We start from the raw sequence: 13,508 nt of genomic DNA, 5'->3' as shown, positions 1-13,508 counted from the left end.
CCATACAGGGTTCTAACTGTTGCTTCTTGACCTGCATACAGGTTTCTCAGGAGACAGGTAAGATGGTCTTGGCAGGAAAGCAATGACAAACCTAGACAAGGTATTGAAAAGCCAAGACATTACTCTGCGCACAAAGGTCCGTATAGTCAAGGCTATGGCCTTCCCAGTGGTCATGTACGGTTGTAAGAGCTGGACTGTAAAGAAGGCAGAATGCCAAAGAATTGATGCATTTGAACTGTGGTGCTGGAGAAGACTCCTGAGAGTCCCTTGCACAGCAAGGAGATCAAGTCAGTCAATCTTAAGGGAGATCAACCGTGAGTATTCACTGGAAGGAGTGATGCTGAAGTAGAAGCCCAATATTTTGGTTATCTGATGTGAATAGACGACTCATTGATAAAGTCCCTGATGATGGGAAAGATTAAGAGCAGGAGAAGAAGGCATCAGAGGATGAGACTGGACGGCATCACTGATGCAATGAAAATGAACTTGGGCAAACTCTGGGAGATGGTGAGGGACAGGGAGGCCTGGCGTGCTGAAGTCTATGGGCTTGCAAGGAGTCAGACACAACTGGGTGATTGAACAACCACAACACTCTGATCCAATGCAGGCTTTATTGTTATCCCAACTTTATGCTTAGGCATATTCCCAAGATTATGGCACCTCTCTAAAAAGGTACTCCCTAGTTACTTTATCTAATGCAAGTACCTTTTTCTCCATCTTAGCTCCTGGTTTTTTCTTTATAATGCTCTACACATTTTTAAATTTATTTGTTCATTTATTGGATTTTTTGCCATCTCTCTCACTAGAATGTTATGCTGCATGTGGCTAGAAGTTGTTTATCTTTGGTTTTACTGCCTAGCAGAGTACCTGGACACACAATATGATTTCAGAAAGTGTTAGACGAATGGATGCCTGAATGAATGAGTGAGTGAATGAATACAATTGAAAGGAAGAAATTAAGTTGTCTTGCTCAAGCTCATAGAGCTAGTGAGTGACAGAGCTGGGATTCAATATCCACTTGCTTAAGCACATCTATACTCTTCTAAATATACGACAATTTTATCAGGAATTTGGAGTCTAGCCACAGAAAGCAATACAGGGGACTCAGGGGGTCTGCACCCAAGAGAAAAGCTATTTTCTTGTGTGTGGTCTGGAACTACTTCCTATTTTAGAACTTGATAGATCCTCAACTGAATGTATGTTAAGATACCTTCTAAATGTACTGATCCACCGACCACATCACCCTTTCTCATTCATTTTTTATTTCTTTCCTCCACTTCCCTTTGTGCTATTATCATCCTAAAATGATACAGTGGAATTTCCATAGAAGTAATAGCTTAGCTGTGTTCTTCTTCCAGCAGGGCTGGGTCATTTGTTGAAGCCATTGAAAAAAAGACCCCTCCCCTCAACATCATCAAGATAGCTTTATGGGTACTTACAGTGGGCACTGGGCCAACTAGAACTCTGAATCACCTGCATAAAGTAGAATGTCTCTGCAGCCCATCAATACGTGCATTCAAATGAGGTCCCATTAACATTATCTCAAATGACTTTCTCTCAGCCCTCCCTGCTCCAACCTCTGCCAAACTTCCCAGTAGATTCCTGGGCATCCCCAAAGAGAGTATGGCCTAGCTCGCACACCTTTCACACAAGTCCCCTAACACTCCAGTATCTTCTATTCCTCCGCTCATGACAAAGCTGGAGGGAACCTCACCATGGTAGCAATGGATGAAGCCCATGATGGAACAGAGTTTGTAACCCAGGTGATACCTCTCTCACTCACCAGTCTGCAAGAAGCCAAAGCTCTCTGGGCTCCTGAGCATGAGGGTCCTCACCCAGGTTCTGTGCCTCATTCAGTGTACCCAGGAGGGGCCACTTTGGGGTCCAAATAGCAAAGTCTCTCATGAAATTAGCTCTTTCAGCTTCTCCCATCAACCAACAACCCAGCCCAGGGAATCAGTTGCAGGCAGAGTCTAAACCATGTCTTCAGTTCTCCATGTCTCTGCTGCTGCTGCTGCTGCTGCTAAGTCACTTCAGTTGTGTCCGACTCTGTGCGACCCCATAGACGGCAGCCCACCAGGTTCCTCCGTGCCCCTCTCAAAGCCATGCAACACAAAACAAAACAAAATGAAACAAAGAAACCACCATCAAGAACAATACTAGCACACTCTGTTTCCTTGCTCCAAAAACAAGAGCCCTCCTGGATTCCGATGTATACAAAGTTGTACCCAGAATAGTCACTGGTACATGCTGGTATATGTATATTCTTGGAGGCCCAGAGTAGCCTCTCCTGTTCCACAAGCTACCAAAATCTGACCCTTGCTCTATTTTCAGCTATAGCATCATGCTACCAGGCACCAAAGGTCTGTTCCATATGAGAGCCCCACCATTAATTACTCAGGGACACCACCATGCCACTAACTCTCTGTGTCCTACAAACACTATACAGTGCATATTCCTTGTCTCCTTTGCCTGCTCAGTCAGCAGTTTTGCTTATGTCTGTTACCTACAGCTGCAAATGTTACATAACAAACCACCCCCGATGTTGGTGGCTTAAAGAACAACTGTTTCTTCTCACTCATACATGGGGTTTGTCTGGTCCAGGCTTGATTCAGTTGGCCTTGATCTCAGTCTACAGATTGGATCGAGATCTGCCATCCAGGCTTGTTGTCATCCTCATTCAATCACAAGGCTGGCCTTGGCATTTTCTTCTCATGGCAGAAACATGAGAAGGGCCAGCCCGACTGTACTAGCAGCTTTCCAGTCTTTGCTTCTGTCATGTCTGTTACCATCCCATTGAGCAAAGCAGGTCACGTGGCCAAACCCAGCATCAGTGGAGCAGGAAGGTACAACCCCGTGTGAAGGTATGGAGGGCCAGGATTTGGGGGCAGGAGTGAATATATGATGAATAATCACCTAATGTACCACATACCCACATCTAAATGCACAGGGTCAGTAAACATGCCGTCAGGAGGAAGTCAAGATTTGGCCTGAGACTGTCTGCTCTAAGAAGGTTGCGTGAAAGCACACGCGCACCTCTTATACAGTGTGAATAGTTCAATCGAAGCGTTGCCATTTGACATCTTGGTCAGCGACTGGATGATCTTGCTTGAAACAGTCACGACTTGCCCAGTGAGGGACCCTGGTTTTTAGAACCAATGCAGTCTTGTCACTAAAGAAGTCATACCTTCTTTCTCTGATTTAGTATTGCATGCTATTTGAATTGCCTGGGCTCCAGAACCTTCTGTTTACTTTCTGTCTCCCCATCCCAGGCCCATTTTCAACTCCCCTGTGTTCATACTTTTCTCCTTGTCCCAGACTACTTCTGGAGAAGCCTGTGATGGCTTTGTAAACTCAAAGGAAGAAGAAACAGAGGTCCCTTCCTAACTCCCTCCTTCTTCCAGTTCAAAGGACATGTGTCGGGGGAGATCGCTCTCTCTGTATATGATACACCATGTTCAGTAACCACATGCACAGCACTTGCCCTCCTGCAGTGGGGGAAGTTTCCAGCACTATGCTGGGGCCCCTCTGGCCTTTATTTTTCTGCATTTTACCTTTGTCCTCAAATAGTCACAGAGATGCTTTCTTTTACAGGAACAATGGCATAGAATTTAGTCACATGTTTAATTCTTCAAAGTCAATATTTGCAAAAAAACACATAAGCACAGCATGATACTGCCTTGGAGTTGTTGATTAATCCCTTTCTGAGGCTTCTCTTCTTTAAGTTTCTTTTTTATTTTCAGCTCATCATTAGTCCCGTAATGGGGTGTGTACCAGTTTGTGTGAGTACATTGTCTTGTTGCCCTAAAGCCTGGTAAAGACTATAGTGAATATTCATTCTGGGTGTAGACTTCCTCCTTCCCATCTTGCTCCAGGAAGAATAATAAGAGTGACTTAACCCCGCATCCTTGGGAGATAGAAAGCAGCCATAGATGGCTAAGAGAAGCCATATTGGGACTGATGTAATCTGCACTCAGGATGAGGAGGAAGTTGGTCACCTGTTTAAAAGTGAAAGCTAAACATGACCATGAAGTAAATAGCTCTTTGGTACCCATTTCATGTACAAAGAAAAGGAAGCACGTGGATAGACTAAATAACAAAAGAGAGTCACACTGAATTAGTGGGAACTTTAAATGAACTTTAGGAATCTCTGCTTCTCAAAGCATTGAACTCCTCTTTTGAGACTTAGCTGCTGCTGCTGCTAAGTCGCTTCAGTCATGTCCGACTCTGTGCGACCCCATAGATGGCAGCCCACCAGGCTCCCCGTCCCTGGGATTCTCCAGGCAAGAACACTGGAGTGGGTTGCCATTTCCTTCTCCAATGCATGAAAGTGAAAAGTCAAAGTGAAGTCTCTCAGTCGTGTCTGACTCTTCGCAATCCCCATGGACTGTAGCCCACCAGGCTCCTCCTCCCATGAGATTTTCCAGACAAGAGTACTGGAGTGGGTTGCCATGAGACTTGGCACCATGACTCTTTCACTGCACAAATCCCCTTTTACATGGCGTTGATAGGAGCAAGAAGTGGAATTGAGAAAATATCAGAAAAGTTCTGTTCTGTAAGAGAAAGATGAGCCACTTCAGTCTCCTACCAATTTTCCATTCCTCCCCTCCTAAGAGATTAAACAGATTTTAATCACAAATCTGGCCCACTGGTTTTCCAGCCCATCCGCTACACCATGGGATAGGGAATTTTCATTTTTGTATGTCGGTTTATATGATCACTTATGTAGCCTGCAGACCACAGAGAAATGAAGCATTGGTTTCTTTCAAATATTAGGGCTTTACTGTATTTTGTTTTCACTTCCAAAAATGTAGTCTGAGTATCGTAGCTTTGGATCATTAAGTGGCAAAAAATTAGCCCAGAAACATGGCTCATAGAACTTGGGACAATTAGAGCTTCTTGCAAAGCTGAAAGGAAAAGCTTTTGAGTCAAGGCCATTCATCAAATTTCAGATAAAATGAAAATTCCTTTAAGTTTTGTAAAATCTGTTTGCTTGGCAAGAAATAAAAAAAATAGAAACCAATGGAAAAACCTAAAATTCATTCAGACAGGCTTTTCTGGACAAAGGCCTTTAGCAGGTTTCTGCTTGTTACTGGAGCCAGAACATCTAATGTCCACTAACTCTTGGGTCCTCTTTATTCCCAGAGCTCACAGTCTGCCTGTGTCTAATTCCCCTGTACCAGCATATCTGTTAATATCCCAAGTGGCTTCCTTTACAGCCGCATGATCATCTGTGTATTATTAACTAACCGCAAATTAAAGTCATTACTTGGTGCTTAATTTTATGTAACATTTCTTTGTAATGTGTACAAAAGAAATTTGTTTTTATAGGAGTTTGGTAAATAGCATGTGCCATGATTAATTAGAGAATATAATGGATCTGTTGATTTGAAATTAAATTAAATGCAACAATCTTCTCTAAAAATAATTTCTTAAATGACATTTCAAGGTGTGTGAGCCTTTAAAAAGAAGTGAACATCCTGCATCCATAGTCTTTATGCCTGTCCTAGATCTATCTGTTGGATTTTACCTGCTAAAGGACTTGCTTTTATTTTTCTCAAATAAAAAGTGTGCCTGGAGCACTCTAAGAAATAGCAACATTCAAAGAGCAATTTTTAATCCTTTTTTGGGGGGAGAAGGTAGAGTGTATAAATGAATAAACTAACAAATAAGCAAATCCTTAATTACTTGGAGGTCAGTTACAGTTCAGTATAGTTCATTCCTATGTATGTATGTATGTGGAAGTCACTCAATCTTATCCAACTCTTTGCAACCCCATGGACTATACAGTCCATGGACTTCTCTATGCCAGAATATTGGAGTGGGTAGCCTTTCCCTTCTCCAGGGGTCTTCCCAACCCAGAGATTAAACCCAGGTCTTCCACATTACAGGCAAATTCTTTACCAGCTGAGCCACAAGAGAAGCCCTATACCTTCGCATACCTGATGCGAAGAACTGCCTCTTTGGAAAAAACCTTGATTCTGGGGAAGATTGAAGTCAGGAGGAGAAGGGAACGACAGAGGTTGAGATGGTTGGATAGCATCACAAATTCTATGGACATGAGTTTGAGTAAGCTCTGGGAGTTGGTGATGGACAGGGAAGCCTGGCATGTTGCAGTCCATGGGGTCACAAAGAGTCGGACACAACTGAATGACTGAACTGATAGTTCATTCCCCTCCAGTTACAGGCTCTCCTCCTTGTCTTTATACACACCAAGTGCATTCCTGCATCAGGGTCTTTGCACTTATTCCTTCTGTCCAGACATCTTTCTGCCTGGGTTTTCATGTGACTCAAATCTCAGGGACTTCTCTGGCCATCCAAGCTAAGGAAGATCCTTACCCCAGTCCCTCTCACATCATTGTTTAATGTTTTATTCGCAAAACAAATCACTCTGATTATTATTTGGTTTTGTGTCTGTTCATTGCTTTTCCTCTGTCTCTTTCTATAGAAGATAAGATCCTTGAGAATGGAAACTTGCTGCCTTATCCTCCTTATATCTCGAACACCTAGAACAATGCCTGACATATTAGTTAGTGCTTAACAAACCTTTATGGAACCAAAGAATGAATTGAATTGTTCTCACCAGCCCCTTTAACTGTGTTCTTAACGGAGAGAAAGCACAATTGGCTGTAAAGTTTCCCGAAGAAACAGAAAATAGAAATTCAGTATTTGTTGGCTAAGTATGAGATGCACTGGAAGGAATGAAAAATTAAAATGTGAATAAGTTAAATGACAGGAAGAGCAGAAACAAAGGCTGGTACTAATTGCTTAGTTTGCACAAACACAAAATATCAACCGGGAAGTGAAACCTCCAATTAGTTGGCACCTTCTTTATAAATCCAACAACCAGTTTGAGTTATTCCCATTAAAATAACTTAACCAAGACACTGTCTTTGCTGATAGTAAATTAAAAGATCTGAATATTCTTTCACCTTTCTTATATTTAAGACAGGATTCTTGGGGTTGATGCGATGTTTCACAGTGTAGAGATAAAAGGAAGCATGAGATGAGGTTGCTGCAGCAATGTAAGAGTTTCTGACACAATAAGAACTGAGAGGCATAGATTTCCATGTGAGTTATCATATCATATTTATAGTTTGTCTTCAAGATACACTGAAGTCTCTCTTTCTCCCCAGGCTCCTATGCCTTTTAAAACTCTTCTCAACTCAACAAGAAGTCTACATCAAACAATGGAGCTAGCCTACTAATATTAATAAGATTTTATTCTCCAATTGTAATTAGGATCCAGAAAATATCTATATTCTGATTTTCTCAATGTGCTTAGGGTGAACAGAAGTCTCGGTGACAGTGTGCCGTAAGTGACAATTTCCTTGTGTTCAAATCCTATCTCTGCCACTTACTAACTGCAAACTTTGCCAAGATATTAATTTCTCTGAGTCTCAGATTTCTCCTCTATAAAATGAGCCTGATGTAACTCCTGTGGATTCGATGTAAAGCACCTGTTTTCACGTAATTGTACATGTCAAATTTTGTACTTACTACTTTTTGACTTTCAGTTGTAATATAGAGAGTTATTCCTATGCCAGATTTTAGAGAAATTCACCCAGTTTTTTTTTTTTTTACATATTATTTTTAACCTGTAAATTTCCCAGTCATTCAAAAGTTGTCCTGGTATACACAGAAATATCTCTTTGCATATAACTATCCAGTTGTCCTAATACCACTTATCAAAAAGTATATCTTGTCCTCACTAATTAGGGATGCCCTTTTACTTTACACTAAATTTTTATATGTAGGTAGGTCTATTTCTGAATTTTATGCTCATCTGTCTATTCATGCATTAATACCAAACTGATTTAATTATATAAGTTTATGATATGTTTTAATATTATGTATTTTTTTTTTAAATTTTGAGGAGTTTCCTGGCTATTCTTGCATGTTTATTCTTCCAATCATACTATAAAATCAATGTATTTGGCTCTAGGAAAAAACTTAATAGCATTTTTATTGGAATTTTATGCAATTGTTTAAATAAATATAAGAAAAACTAAGATCCTATTACAATGTTGAATTTTTCTATGAACACAGTTCATCTTTCCAACTAAGTTTAATTTTATGTCTTCATGACTGCTTATAACTTTCTTAATATAAGTTTTGAATACTTCTTGTTAAACAATATTTTATTTTGTTTATAACTACCAGACATTTAGTTTTTTCTTCCATTATGTCTAACTGGTTTTTGTTTGTGTCTCTTGATTCAATAATCATACTGTAGTAGTATTAATATTGTTCTTCTGAAACTTTTGTGTATGTATTAGTAACAAAAATGTGTGTGCATGTGTCACTGAGAACTGAGATTTGTAGCTTTGGTGAGAGCAGGCACAGATATTAGATCAATGAGAGTAAGTAAAAATCCTGTAGTTCTGAAAATGAATGAGGTAGCTAACTAACTCATTATATGTTTTATATTTTAAAAGTACTCATTTTCTAGTTCTGCCCACTGGAAAAGCCTGTAAACAAGGACTAGCCCAACAGCAATGAGCACTTCCAGAACCCTGATTGTGTCTGTAAATTCTATTTCCCACCAAAAGAAAACAAACCTCTTGGAAAGACAACTGATTCTGGGTGTGAGGCAGGAAGTTTATTAAATGAGTCGGGACTATCTTGTCATATCAGTAGCAAGGAAATGATGGAAAACTACTAGGATTCTGTCCAAAGAATTTGGGTGCCAGCTTAAAGAAGATTCAGCTGACTAGAGATGGAATCATCTGAGCATGAGTAGGATGATAAATGCAATGAATTGAAACATATCAGGTATATTTAAATCAGTAGGACACCAAAAAAAACTAAACCCATTAATCACTTTTAGAGGATGCTAAGGGAAACAATCCAATGTGTTAAAAAAAAAAAAAAAAAGATCTCCAAGTAATGGAAGAATCAAGGGGAACTTTCTCTTTGCAGAATTTTTTTCAACTAATAAACAAATAAGGAGTGACAGAATTAGGATATTGCCATTTGCAGCCTCTTAATGAATTAATGGATCTGGGCAATGACCACCACTGGCTGTTGACATCACCAAAGAGACAATCAGGCATTATATACCTCCTAATAGAAGTGCAAAACTCTATGTGTCAAATACTCTTGACAAAATAATTGAACCTGAATCTTATCAAGCCTCTAGATCTAACTACCAATTTACAGCCTACAATGGCAAAGGAACATATTAAACAACATCACAGGGACATGATCAACAAAATTCAAATTGTTGGAAACCCCAGGACAAACAGCCAGTCTCTTCAACAATAACAAACAGCCAAATGAACAAAATTGCAAGGAACGAAAACAGAGAAAGAAATGGTGGGGAGACCTATAAATGTTGTTGACTTGCAAATGTATTTATTTGATCATTTCTGAAAAGGCAGGGTAGAATAAATCCATTTTCTTATAGTACCACTGTAAACAGACTGAATTTCAGAGCTCTTAGTTTGCTTTACAAACTTCTGAAGAGTGAACATAAGCAACTTAGCAAGCTTTTTCCTTCCCCTCCAGGTTCTTCTGAACTTGGAGGTGGGGATGTGCTGAGGGGGTGTGCTGCTTGGGGAGGAAGTGGTGATAATTGATGCTAAATAAATAACATATGGTTGAACTTGCCAAACTCTTTCTACCTCCTCCCATAGGCAATAGGAGGACTTGGCTTATTCTTTAACTAAAGTCATTTAGTAAGCAAGTTAAGTTTATCAAACACAGAGAATGGAGGGAGGCTTCCATTATAGATAATTTCCAAAGGTAGGAATGAATGAAACCCCGAGCTTAATTATTCAGCCCTTTCTTTTGCTGTCCAGAGTGAAGTATGCTTGCAATGGAGCTCAGCTCCTTGGTCCACTGAGTCATTGATATAATGCACTCAGTACCTTTGACTAAAATGTGTTGCAAAAGTCATCTTTGGATGGAGTAGTTAGCTTATTATAATGATGATACTATACAAGGAAAATTAAAGCAGTAAGCAGCAGAGAGTGACCCTTTCCTCTTGAACCCCAATGATCACTCCACTCGTGTCAGCTTTATAGTCCAGGTCGACTCAACTGGGAGAGCAGAGGGTGAGCTCAAAGAAAGAGGGGATCTTTTCCCGGATTTGTGGAGCACACTTCAGAGCTTCCTGGATCCCAGCATGCTTACCTTTGTAGTTGAAGGGTTATGGGGGATTGAAAGTTTAAGACTATTTTTTCACCAGTGCAGTAAAATGATATAAATAGCTGATCTTTTTAAGGTATATCTTACAATTACCTTGTTCTTTTCCCATTGCACCCTCCATGATTTAGATACACAGATAGCCTCCCCATTATGTTCAGCCACTTCCCAGCAGCAAGATGCCTGCCTTGGAAGAGATAACTATTAGCACATCTTTAGCTGTCCAATGTTGAGAAGATAGTTACCTCCCAAACTCATGTCTGAACCAGTTCGGGAATGATTTTGGATTCACTTGTGATGTCCCATGTCCCGGTGACAGTCCTGGGTGCCTTGTCCATTGTGGTGCACATCTCCTACTTGTGATCTAGCAACCTCCCTGGTCTGAATTTACCTTGATCCCCGCAGTATCCTCCATGATATTTCTGACCCCATCGTCAGTTACTACAACTTTACCCTTGACAGGGCTATCACTGTAGAGCCAAGAAAGAAAATCTGTAGAATTCCTGTAGGTATCAGAACATTCTTACTCTCCATCAGACCGAATCAGGTCAGGTTTCTACCTGTTAACCAGGTCATACAACTCTGGCATTGTTCTCACACTGAAAAATGCTGTCATTTTGAAGCCATTTTTCTTAAAAGTAGGTAGAGTGGATGGAACCATTGTAAGAGTGTGATGCAGTCCATACCTGCATGCTCCTCTTCAGGACAGCAGCTCCCAACTCAACTCACAAAACACAATGGAGGCTCAGGTTCTCCAAGTTCTAGCTCTAAGACAAAGGACTCAGCCAGTTTTTGAAGCCTTGGTGATGTTTTGTGGTCAGAACTGTATATGGGGCTTCCCTGGTGGCTCAGAGGTAAAGAATCCACCAGCCAGTGCAGGAGACTTGGGTTTGATCCCTGATCCAGGATGCTCACACATGCCACAGAACAGCTAAACCCATGTGTTACAATTATTGAACCTGTGCTCTACAGCCCGGGAGCCATGACTACTGAGACCACATGCCACATCTACTGCAGCCTGCGTGCCCTAGAGCCTGTGCTCCAGAACAAGAGAAGCCACTGCATGAGAAGCCCCTGTCCCGAAACTAGAGAGCAGCCCCTGCTCGCCTCACCTATAGAAAGCCATTGCAGCAACAAAGATCTAGATAGCCCAAAATAAATAAATGAAAACTATTAAAAAAAAAAAAAAAAAACTATATATGGAGCCTGGAAGAGGCGAGCCCACTTCTGGTGGAAGAAGGTGTGGTGAGCCGTCACCCTGAATCCACATAGCTGAAGCCAGGGGGTGGTTATTGTGCATGACACACTGGTACTGGGGCAGCTGCTCACCCTTCCAGTGTCTCCAGAAGCACGCAATGCCCCAGGCCACTCACCCCAAATGTTGCTTGTCCAACCAGCCTGGAGCTGAAGCTCAATTCACCAGAGGTGCAGCTGTGAGCAGCCTGCACTGAGCCCTGAGCACCCACCTGGCCCTCCCAGCAGCAGCCACTCTCCTGCCACTCCATCTTGAGAGTGGGGACACCTGTCTATTAAAATTGACTTTTACTTCACCGATCCTAATGAATGGGGCTTGTTTGGAACCTGTCTCAAGCAAAGGAAACGTTGTTATGTTCTGTTTTAAGGAAAACAGGACCAGTATAGTGTTCATGGAAAGTAGATGAGGTGGGCTGCAGAAATCAGGAAGTATTGAGAGCACCATGGCCCGGAAGTCAGGGAGGGTGAAAGTACAGGCCAAGCGAGGCAGTCGTGACATCTTCCCCACTAATTGATACCTGTCAGAATGTCATTAGCTAGGGTCTCCAGTTTGGCCGTCTGGGAAATAGTGGGGTTTGAAAGAACGCCAGCATAGGGACCTGGGAAAAGCTTAGCTATATTAAACTGCCCTCCAATTCAACTAGAGATAAAACAAGAGAGGAAGGAGACATATCTCCAAATTCAATTCTCCTATCTTTGCTTATGTTTTATGGAGAACTTATGTCATTCACAAAAGAGATGTAGTTTCCCCAGGGGAGACAGCAGGTGTACATTTCCTCTCAAGGTTATTTAATTGCTGTCAAGAAGACATACGATTAACAAAAGCAAATGCTGGAAATATGAAGTAAAGACAATTTTAAAGTTGTTTATATAGTTGATTACAGTATATCATACACTGTGTTTATTTGCCATAAAGCTGTCTATCACAGGCTGTCTCCACACCTGTGCATTCATACTAAACAGCCCACCGCTTAGCTGTGTGGAAATTCCCAACTGAGACAATGGCCAGTGCCCGGCAGAAGTGGCTTTTTCCTGTAATGTCTCAGTTACCCCCCGGACACCAGCTTCACGCCAATAAAGGTGGGGCCTGAAGCCTGCCGACCCGGCCTAAAGCCTGTTTTGATGAGAGCCCTTTGAGCATTACAGAAGGAAAGCAGTAGGGACGTGACAGACTTTGGGGATCCTCATTGTTCTTTGTGAGGTTGCTGCTCAAAGTGAGGCCTACTGTCAGGGATGTGTTAGTTACTGTTTGGAGATGAGACGAGAACAGAGTTGAGAGGAAGCATTTAGAACTGCTGGGCTTCCTTGGGGGCTCACAGTAAAGAACTCGCCTGCAATGCAGGAGATGCAGGAGATGTGGGTTCGATCCTGGGTTGGGAAGATCTTCTGGAAGAGGGTATGGCAACCCACTCCAGTATTTTTTCCTGGAGAATCCCATGGACAGAGGAGGCTGGAAGGCTACAGCCCATGTGTCACAAAGAGTCAGACACGACTGAAGCGACTGAGCACAGCACAGCGTTTAGAACTGTTGGCAACCATGTGGCAGCTTAAGTTTATTTCTGTTGAATCTAATTAAAAAATGGGACTTGAATTTTGTGTACATTGATTTTTATTCCATTTTAAGTTATTTTTATTGCATTTTATAAAATATTAGGCTGTAACAGACTGGAAATGAAAAAAGAAACAGATTTTTCACCACACATAGTTTGAGAAGGATTGCTTCAGAGCAAAAACCCACATGCATGCTACATCCCAGGGTTTCACTTTGACACTCTGACACTCTGTCCCCAAGGGGCAGCCAATGGCAAAAAAAAAAAAAAAGTGGATTTAAAAAGATGGTCTCCCAAAGGATCAAACGGTCCCTCATAAGTGAGAAGCAAGTATCTAATCTAGTACATATGTTAGGTCCATGCCAAAGGTTGGTATTCCTAATGAAACCAGCCCAACTGATCCCCTGTCAGAACATAATCCTTAGGCTTTTCAATAATACTAGTAATAGTAGTAGAAAGAGTAGCAGCAGCTAAGATTTACAAAGGACTTACCATGATGCAGATACTGTCCTAAATACTTTATATATACAAAATATCAAATCGCTTCTCTCTCTC

General features: G+C 41.4%; 1 pseudogene; it reads right to left on the bottom strand.

Annotated features, from left to right (window-relative positions):
* Positions 1-9,966: 9,966 nt before the first annotated feature.
* LOC133235759 (tissue alpha-L-fucosidase-like) lies at positions 9,967-11,654 on the bottom strand (annotated as a pseudogene).
* Between the last annotated feature and the right edge of the window lie 1,854 nt (positions 11,655-13,508).

This window comes from Bos javanicus, chromosome 2 (assembly GCF_032452875.1).
Source record: "Bos javanicus breed banteng chromosome 2, ARS-OSU_banteng_1.0, whole genome shotgun sequence".
NCBI lineage: Eukaryota > Metazoa > Chordata > Mammalia > Artiodactyla > Bovidae > Bos > Bos javanicus.
Note: the sequence above shows the minus strand (reverse complement) of the source record. Positions and strands in the feature narration are given on the sequence as shown.